The sequence below is a fragment of the Anomaloglossus baeobatrachus genome, chromosome 7 (genome assembly GCF_048569485.1).
Source record: "Anomaloglossus baeobatrachus isolate aAnoBae1 chromosome 7, aAnoBae1.hap1, whole genome shotgun sequence".
NCBI classification, from domain to species: domain Eukaryota; kingdom Metazoa; phylum Chordata; class Amphibia; order Anura; family Aromobatidae; genus Anomaloglossus; species Anomaloglossus baeobatrachus.
The window spans coordinates 258,766,882-258,777,255 of record NC_134359.1 but is presented as its reverse complement, the minus strand read 5'-3'; the positions used below and the strand labels follow the sequence as shown (position 1 = coordinate 258,777,255).

Genomic DNA, 10,374 nt, shown 5'->3' with positions numbered 1-10,374 from the left:
ATCCTTCAATCCGTCGTCGGGGTCAAGTTGTAAAGTGACGCACATCCGGCATCGTTCGTGACGTGTTTGCGTGTGAAACCTACATGCGATCGATATTGAACGAAAATACGGTGATCGCATACACGTCGTTTATTCCTCATACATTGGACGTTTAGTAGTACGAAACTAGTCAATTGTAACGTGTGACATCCCTCATACGATTTTGGTGTCTGAGGCTATGTGCGCAGGTGTGCGCTCTGCACCGCAGCTTAAAAAAGGTCAGCTTCAGAGTGCAGCTGAAAAGCTGCGTTCTGAAGCGCCTCACAATGTCTGTCATTCACTAATCTCTGTCAGTCCGTCACTATCTCTGTCCCTCACTCTCTGTCCATGTCAGTCTATCCCTCTTACCCCCTCTCTCATATACTCACCGATCCCCGATCTCCAGCGCGGCGCTGCACGGCATTCACACTGCTCCGGCGGCTTTTACTGTTTTGAAAAAGCCGGCCGCCCATTAAACAATCTCGTATTCCCTGCTTACCCCGCCCACCGGCGCCTATGATTGGTTACAGTGAGACACGCCCCCACGCTGAGTGACAGGTGTCACACTGCACCCAATCACAGCAGCCGGTGGGCGTGTCTATACTGTGTAGTGAAATAAATAAATAAATAATTAAAAAAAACGGCGTGCGGTCCCCCCCAATTTTAAAACCAGCCAGATAAAGCCATACAGCTGAAGGCTGGTATTCTCAGGATGGGGAGCTCCACGTTATGGGGAGCCCCCCAGCCTAACAATATCAGCCAACAGCCGCCCAGAATTGCCGCATACATTATATGCGACAGTTCTGGGACAGTACCCAGCTCTTCCCGATTTGCCCTGGTGCGTTGGCAAATCGGGGTAATAAGGAGTTATTGGCAGCCCATAGCTGCCAATAAGTCCTAGATTAATCATGTCAGGCGTCTATGAGATACCTTCCATGATTAATCTGTAAGTGACAGAAAAAAACACACACACCCGAAAAAAATCCTTTATTAGAAATAAAAAAACACAAACAAATTCCCTCATTACCAATTTATTAACCCCGACAAACCCTCAATGTCCGGCGTACTCCACAGTCCTCCAGCGTCGCGTCCAGCTCTGCTGCATGGAGGTGACAGGAGCAGCAGAAGACACCGCCGCTCCGGTCACCTCCACGCAGGTAATGAAGACAGCCGTGCGATCAGCTGATCTGTCACTGAGGTTACCCGCTGTCACTGGATACAGCGGTGGATGCAGCGGTGGCCGCGGGTAACCTCAGTGACAGCTCAGCTGATCGCGCTACTCACCTCAGTTGCTGCGTGGAGGTGATAGGAGCGGCGGTGAGTAGCGCGATCAGCTGAGCTGTCACTGAGGTTACCCGCGGCCACCGCTGCATCCACCACTGGATCCAGTGACAGCGGGTAACCTCAGTGACAGCAGCTGATCGCACGGCTGTCTTCATTACCTGCGTGGAGCTGACCGGAGCGGCGGTGTCTTCTGCTGCTCCCGTCACCTCCATGCAGCAGAGCTGGACGCGACGCTGGAGGACTGTGGAGTACGCCGGACATGGAGGGTTTGTCGGGGTTAATAAATTGGTAATGAGGGAATTTGTTTGTGTTTTTTATTTCTAATAAAGGATTTTTTTCGGGCGTGTGTGTGTTTTTTTACTGTAATTTACAGATTAATCATGGAGGGTGTCTCATAGACGCCTGACATGATTAATCTAGGACTTATTGGCAGCTATGGGCTGCCAATAACTCCTTATTACCCCGATTTGCCAACGCACCAGGGCAAATCGGGAAGAGCCGGGTACTGTCCCAGAACTGTCGCATATAATGTATGCGGCAATTCTGGGCGGCTGTTGGCTGATATTGTTAGGCTGGGGGGCTCCCCATAACGTGGAGCTCCCCATCCTGAGAATATCAGCCTTCAGCCGTATGGCTTTATCTGGCTGGTTTTAAAATTGGGGGGGACCGCACGCCGTTTTTTTTAATTATTTATTTATTTATTTCACTACACAGTATAGACACGCCCACCGGCTGCTGTGATTGGGTGCAGTGTGACACCTGTCACTCAGCGTGGGGGCGTGTCTCACTGTAACCAATCATAGGCGCCGGTGGGCGGGGTAAGCAGGGAATACGAGATTGTTTAATGGGCGGCCGGCTTTTTCAAAACAGTAAAAGCCGCCGGAACAGTGTGAATGCCGTGCAGCGCCGGGGATCGGGGATCGGTGAGTATGAGAGAGGGCTGCTCAATTCAGTTACTCAGGGGATTAGCGGTCACCGGTGAGTCCTTCACTGGTGACCGCTAATCAGGACGCGACACAGACAGAGCCGCAGCATGACCATGAAGTCGGGTGAAGTTCATCCGAGTTCATTCTGAGAGTGCGGCTCTGTCTGTGTCTGCTGTCATCTGCCATTCACCGCTGCTACATGGCTGTCTGTGTCTGCTGTTAGCGGCCATGTAGCAGAGCTGAATGGCAGATGACATAGTAAAAACGCATCCCTACACAGTACACACGCTTGGCAAGTCAATAAATAAAAAAAAAAAAAAAGGGTGCCCAATGCATACGTCACAGATCACATGATCTAAAGGATCGCACACAAAATTGATCAATTTAACATAGACTACTAACGCTCGTGTGACAGCAAATGAACGACCTACGTGCAATCTCATTCAATCGCATATGCGACCTGGGCGTGTCACATCGCATACGAGATCGCATCCCTAATTGTAAGGTGTAAAGCTGGCTTTAGGCAGCATTTCTCCTCTAATTGCCCCTCTGTAAACTTTTTGTTATGAGGGGTGGGATTAAAGGGAATTCTCATTTCATTGTTGACACATTCTTAGAATATGTCATAAATGTCAGACACGAATATCCCAGTAAGCAAAAGAGCCTCTGTCGAGCGCCGACTGGGAATGGGGAGCTCCATGCAATATGCTTGGTCTGCAATTTATGGATCTCCCATATTAATGAATGGAGAGCCATCGGAAGATTCCCAGTGACGCACAACAGGGCGCTGCTCTGGAGACAGTAGTGAACAGAAAAGGAATCTGTCACGCTATTAACCTGCATACGTCTGGCCGCTGTACTAAAAGTGCAGCTACTGGGAGAAAATGAACCTGTTTTTCTCCCAGGAGCCGCTGGCTTTTAGTCATACGGGCAAGCACAGAGAGGCTACAATCATTGCTCAGTTCAGCCCCCAGCATTGACCGCTCGTTCTGCCCCTATATGCTGCACCCACCGCCAAATATCACATGACAGGAAGAGCTTACAGCCGCTACTCACTGTAGGACTAAAGATGGCCAACCGTGGGAGGAATAAAATTGTTTTTTTCCTGGTAGCCACTCTTTTAGTACGTAGGTCAGACAACATTGTAATGCTATTAGGTTATGTTCCCATGTAGCGTTTTTTATGAGGGCAAAGTACTGTAATGCGCAGGCGCGAGGAATTATCATAGGCCGCCTGCGCATGCGCACTACAATACTTTGACCTGCCGTTGGCCAGGCAGATAAAACTGAGCATGTGCAAGAGCGCAATGGAGGCCTTTCTGTGAATAATGTAGGACGCGTCATGCACACGGGGTTGGGAAGGACGACGACGATCGCACAAGATGGAGGAGGCGCCGAACCAAGAGCAGCGACACGCATCGGACCAGACCTCCCCTAGGTGAGTATTATTAAAGGTGTTTTTTTTCATTATACAGAGCCGCCTGGGCTCTTATATACAGTATCCTGGAATGCCGTATATAAGATCTCACTGGTGGTAGCCGCAGCTTAGTCTCCAAATCTAGTGACAGGTTCCCTTTAATGCACATGGTAAAGGTTGCATAAGGGTGAAAAAAAATATTTTTTTTATTTGTTTTTTTTTAGCACCCACACTTCCTACCTCAAAAAAATAAATAAATAATCGAAGCAAAGAGCTCAAAAAGTTCTATATACCACAAAAAGACAAGAGTAAAAAAGGAACAGCTCAACATGCATGTAAAGCCGTGACATAGCTTTACATGCATGTCACGTTAAAGGGAACCTGTCAGGTCCAATATGCACCCAGTACCACGAGCAGTTCTGGGTGTATATTGCTAATCCCTGCCTAACCGTCCCTGTATACACTAGCATGGATAAAGAGATCTTTAGAAAACGTATTTCTAAAGATCTTTTACAGTATGCTAATGAGCGCAGGGACTAGTCACAAGGGCGGTGCTTCCCATGCTAGTCACCCCCATTAACATATTAGTACACCCCTATGGGCATGCTAACATGCTAATGAATGCGCAGCGTCAGAGAATGATCTCACCTCTCCGCTGCCATTGCCGCCTGACACTGTATTTCAGCTCAGTGCGCATGACGTTTCGGTCATGCGCAGTATGAAGCCGGGTGTACGCGTACTGGCTTCAAACTGAAGTAGTGTGCATGACCCAAACTCCAGGATCATGCGCACTGAGCCGAAATCCAACGTCGGACGGCGATGGCAGCGGAGATGTTGGGGAGATTATCCTGTGACGCTGCACATTCATTATCATGCCCACAGGGGAGTACTGACATGCAAATAGGGCCGACTAGCAAGGGAAGCAACGCCCAGGGGACTAGTACCCATGCTCATTAGCATATCATAAAGGATCTTTAGAAATACATTAGATACAGGGACAGTTAGGCAGGGATTAGAAATATGCACCCAGAACTGCTTGTGGTTCTGGGTGTAGAGTGGACCTGACAGGTTCCCTTTAACCAGAAATCATTTTTTCCATAAAGCTCAGGTTTTTTTTAAACAAAAATTAAAATAAATAGAAAATAAAATAAAATTAAATACTACATCCCTATACAGGGCATTGCTGTAATCGCACTGCCCTGGAGAAGCACATTGCAAGGTCATGGTTACTATAGAATAAAAAAACAAAACAAAACACCGTAACATAAATAATAAATAATAATAATAATAATAATAATAATAATAATAATAAAAAGGGAAAAAAAAACACATTGTAATTACTTTTTTCCCCCACTAGTTGGAATTTTGTTTTCACATTATATAATGAAAATAGAAATAAAAAAAATACCGTAAAATATAATAATAATAAAGATAAAAAAGAAAAAACACTTTGTAATTACTTTTTTCCCCCGCTAGTTGGAATTATATTTTCACTACATTATATAAAGAAAATAGAAAAAAAACCCACTGTAAATTAAAAAATAATAATAAATAATAAGGAAAAAAAAAACAAAAAACACATTTTAATTACTTTTTTTCCCCACTAGTTGGAATTTTGTTGTCACTACATTAAATAGAAAAAAAAACACCGTAAAATAATAATAATAATAATAATAAAAAAATAAAATAAAAAAAAAAACACATTGTAATTACTTTTTTCCCCCACTAGTTGGAATTTTGTTGTCACTACATTAAATAGAAAAAAAACCACCGTAAAATAATAATAATAATAATAATAAATAATTAAAAAAATAAATAAAAAAAAAAAAACACATTGTAATTACTTTTTTCCCCCACTAGTTGGAATTTTGTTGTCACTACATTAAATAGAAAAAAAACCACCGTAAAATAATAATAATAATAATAATAATAATAATAATAATAATAATAATAATAATAATAAATAGAAAAAAAAACACATTGTAATTACTTTTTTCCCCCACTAGTTGGAATTTTGTTTTCACATTATATAATGAAAATAGAAATACAAAAAATACCGTAAAATATAATAATAAAGATAAAAAAGAAAAAACACTTTGTATTTACTTTTTTCCCCCGCTAGTTGGAATTATATTTTCACTACATTATATAAAGAAAATAGAAAAAAAACCCACTGTAAATTAAAAAATAATAATAAATAATAAATAATAAGGAAAAAAAAACAAAACACATTTTAATTACTTTTTTTCCCCACTAGTTGGAATTTTGTTGTCACTACATTAAATAGAAAAAAAAACACCGTAAAATAATAATAATAATAATAATAATAATAAAAAAATAAAATAAAAAAAAAAACACATTGTAATTACTTTTTTCCCCCACTAGTTGGAATTTTGTTGTCACTACATTAAATAGAAAAAAAACCACCGTAAAATAATAATAATAATAATAATAATAATAATTAAAAAAATAAATAAAAAAAAAACACATTGTAATTACATTTTTCCCCACTAGTTGGAATTTTGTTGTCACTACATTATAAAGAAAATAGAAAAAAAATCCATTGTAAATTAATAATAATAATAATAATAATAATAATAATAATAATAAATAGAAAAAAAAAAAACATTGTAATTACTTTTTTTCCCCACTAGTTGGAATTTTGTTTTCACTACAATATATAAAGAAAATAGAAAAAAAAAAACACCGTAAAATAAAAAGCATTGTAATTACTTTTTTTCTCCACTAGTTGGGATTTTGTTTTCACTACATTATATGAAGTGTAATGGACACAAAACTACCCCTGGCCCTGCAGACACAGCCAGCAGCATAGCTAACGGATAATAACTGGCGTTCCCCTGCATTTTTATGGGATTTCCACCTGCACAGCCCATAATAACAATACGTGAACCCTCAGCACAGGGGAGTAGCACAGACCCCGCATACACACAGGTAATGGCGCCTCCTTCCCGGCTGCACTTCTCCTGCGGCTCCGTCTCCGGTGATGGCCGGTCGGGACTGCGCACTTCACTCACTAACCGTTACTCCACGCGCGTTCACCACCTCCCTCCTCCACTCACCGGTTTCTGTGACGTCACCACGCTGGGCGGGGCCTTCATACGCAGGGGCTGCACTGTACTGAGATGACGGTGACGTCACCACGTGTCCACAGCTGACTTCCGCCCGTTTGTGACTTCCGTTTGCACCGTGAATATAGCGCACAGTAGCTCCTGACGCTCAGTGGCTGCTGAGGTGATGGTGGAGGACGAGACCATAAAGAGACTCTGGCATTTCCTTCTTACCTGTGTCCATAGCTGGTTACCACCTCTTCTTTTACACTTTAGTGTGACAAAATGACTGAAAGCAAACAAAAGGGATAAAACGTCTCACTCATCACCAAGAGGTGCACAGAAAAATGGGGGAGTTATCAAATCTACAATACAGCGCTGCACACTCTCTTAGGGGGGTTTGACCTGGAAAAACGCCATAGTGATACAAAAGGGTTAAAATAAAGTTAGAAAAAAATGATAATAAATTGAAAATCTTAAAGGAATTGTCCTAGTGAGACAGGTCATGTTCACACTGCGTTTTTGTAGGTCAGCTCCTAAGGCCGGTTTCACACATCCGGCTTTTCGCCGGTTTGGCAGATGCGGCGCACGCCAGTACAGTACGATACAGTACACTGGCAGCGCAACAAGCGCCGGTCACATGCTGTCATGTGACCGGAGCATGTGACCCGGAAGTTGCGGCGCTGCCACTGTACTGTATCATACAGTACTGGCGTGCGCCGCATCCGCCAAACCGGCGAAAAGCCGGATGTGTGAAACCGGCCTAAGGCTGCTTCCACACATCAGTTTTTTGGGATCAGGCATGATCGGGCGAAAAAACTGATGCGACGGATCTGGCGAAAAAACTGATTAGTTATATCAGTTTTTTCCATCAGTTACTTCAGTTTTTTTACGGATCCGTTGTGATACTGAGCATGCTCAGTTCAAAAAAACGGATCCGACGGCCAGATCCGTTTTTTTGTCGCATTACGCCGGATCCGGCGTCCATAGGCTTCCATTATTAAACACGCCGTGCGCGATACGGTTTTTCGCCGGAGACAAAAACGTTCCCCTCGGGCTGCTTTCACACATCCGTTTTTCGCCGTGCGGCACAATCCGGTAAAAACCGGAAAGAACGGATCCGGTGTTTATTGCCGCCGGATCCGTTCTTTTCTCCATAGACTTGTATTAGCGCCGGATTGTGACACATGGCCTTGCGTTACATCCGGCTTTTGCCGAATCCGGCGTAAATAGTTGATCCGGCACTGTGAGTTACAATGAAAGCCTATGGGCAGCGGATCCGTCATCATCTGGGATATGACGAAATCCAATGACGGATCCGGTTTTTTGAACTGCGCATGGTCAGTTATGTACCGCCCCGTGGCCTCGGCTGCGACCGCCGAGCCGCTCGGGTCCGGGCTCGCGTGTGTCAATGGCTCGAGCGCCTCCGGACCCGGGGGTCACATCGCTTTGGAAGGGTGTTTGGCGCTACGCGCAGGGGGAATGCGGGTGTTTGGTTTTGGGATGATTGTTCGTGACGCCACCCATGGGTTGTGGTGATGGTGGGCACCACCGCTGCGATGAAGGTGCGGGGACTCCCGGGAGCGATGTAGTGGTGCAGCTAGGTGTTGATTCCTCCTTGGGTAGGGGATGTTGGTCCCGGGGCCCGGTTGTGCGAGGGCCCAAGGGTGCAGGGTTGCGGCGCGGTGCCGGATGGCACTGGTGTACTCACGATTAAACCACACAGAGTCACTGGTAAACCAAACGGAGGGATGGACAGGGTCCGCAGCCGGCTGCAGCTTCCTAGTCGGGTTGGCAATGTCCGCCTTTCTCCTGCACCTGTGTTTGTAGTGTGACCACTGTGCCTGGCACTGGTAGTCCGCTCCCCGGCGTGTATGTGTTGTAGGAGCCCCTTTTTGCCCGCAGGCACTGGCCCTTGGATCTCTGGCCTCTGGCGGTGGCTACTATCCGGACGGGTTGGGCTGTTGCCTATAAAACGGGACTTTGGTGGGAATGAACCCCTGAGGTCCAGACCGCAATCAGTTAATTTGACTATGGTGGTGGCGTATAGCCTAGTTCGGGGTCTGAGTACCCTGCCTGGTGCTCCGGTATCCTGTTAGCTCACCGGTTCGGTTCCGGCGGGCCACTACCCTGTCCCGGTCCCTTGCAGTTCCGCAAGTCGTATTCCCGGTCTCCTGCAGGCGGCCACTGCCGTCTGCCTGCCTGACTGATCTGGGGTCCTAGGCTCCAGCCCAGGCCCCAAGCAGAACTGTACTCCACTACTCTCCACTCCACTGTACTGAACTGTCTGTTTGTCTACTGTCTTCTTGCCTCGGGCCAGCAGACTCCTCGGAGGGCGTGTCTTTCCGCCTGACTCCGCCCACCTGGTGTGCCTATCTGACTGTGAGGGAGGCAATCAGGTCTTTGTGGTTGGCTGGTGGTACCTTTCTAGTGTGGGGGTGTATGTGGTGAGTGAAATGACCTGTGACCCCTGGGGTCCAGGGCGTCACAGTAGCACAACAGATCCATCAAAAAACGGAAGGAACGCATGGAAAAAGCTGATGCAACGCATATGTTTTTTCGCCGGATCGGTTGCATCAGTTTTTTTGCCGGATTGTGCCGGACGGCAAAAAACGGATGTGTGAAGGCAGCCTTAGCGTTCTATCCGGCCGCCGGACAAGCAAATTTTGCCGGATCCGGCAAAAGCCAGATGGAACGCAAGGCCATCCGGCACAATCTGGCGCTAATAGAAGTCTATGAGGAAAAAACGGATCCGGCGGCAACAGACATCGAATCCGTTTTTTTCAGGGTTTTGCCGGATTGTACCTGATTGCAAAAAACTGATGTATGAAAGCAGCCTAAAAATGCAGGACAAAAACTCTCAAAATAATCACCCTATTCATTTCTATGGGAAAACCAATCAAAGTTCACATGTTCAGGCGTTTTAATGTCTTTTAACCCCTTCAGGTTTCCAAAAACACCAAAGGGTTAAAAGAAGTGTCCGGTCCGTCCTTGAGGCGATATCCACTCTGTGCTGTATAGTAGATGTCTATGGGAGGGGTCAGGAAACGCCCAGGTGTCTTCATAAGGCTGCTTTCACACTTGCGTTCAGCGCAATCCGCCGCTATGGAGAATAGCGCAGTCCGTTAACGCACTGCGCTATTCTCCATAGACTTGTATTGACGACGCACTGTAACACAAGTGTCTGCGTTGCATCCGCTGGACGACACTGAGTCGTTATTTTGTCGCAGCATCGGGCGGAGGGAACGCTACATGTAGTGTTTTTTGGGTCATTAAAATAACGCACCTTGACGGATTCCGTTAGAATCCACCAAGGTGTCTAATGATTGTCTATGGTAGCGGATTCCATCACGTTCTACTGAGCATACTACATACTCCAGCAGAACGATCTCGTTTACAATCACTCCTGGTCTCTCTTTCGGTCGGTCTCTCCCTCTCACCCCCTCTCTCATACTCACCGATCACGGGCGCGGCGCTGCACGGCTGTCACACTGCTCTGGCGGCTTCTGCTTTTGAAAATGCCGGCCGCTCATTATTCTATCTCGTGTTCCCTGCTTCCCCCGCCCACCTATGATTGGTTGCAGTCAGACCCGCCCCCACGATGAGTGACAGCTGTCTCACTGCAACTAATCACAGTCGCCGGTGGGCAGGTCTATGTAGTG

The 10,374-nt window shown here is 45.8% G+C and overlaps 1 protein-coding gene across 1 annotated transcript in view; it reads right to left on the bottom strand.

Annotated features, from left to right (window-relative positions):
- SUN1 (Sad1 and UNC84 domain containing 1) overlaps positions 1-6,686 on the bottom strand; it is a 161,863-nt gene extending 155,177 nt beyond the window's left edge. Inside the window, exon 1 of the mRNA XM_075318068.1 lies at positions 6,595-6,686. The gene's annotated coding sequence lies outside the window, so the exon portion shown is untranslated. The remainder of the gene's footprint in view (positions 1-6,594) is intronic.
- Positions 6,687-10,374: the final 3,688 nt, after the last annotated feature.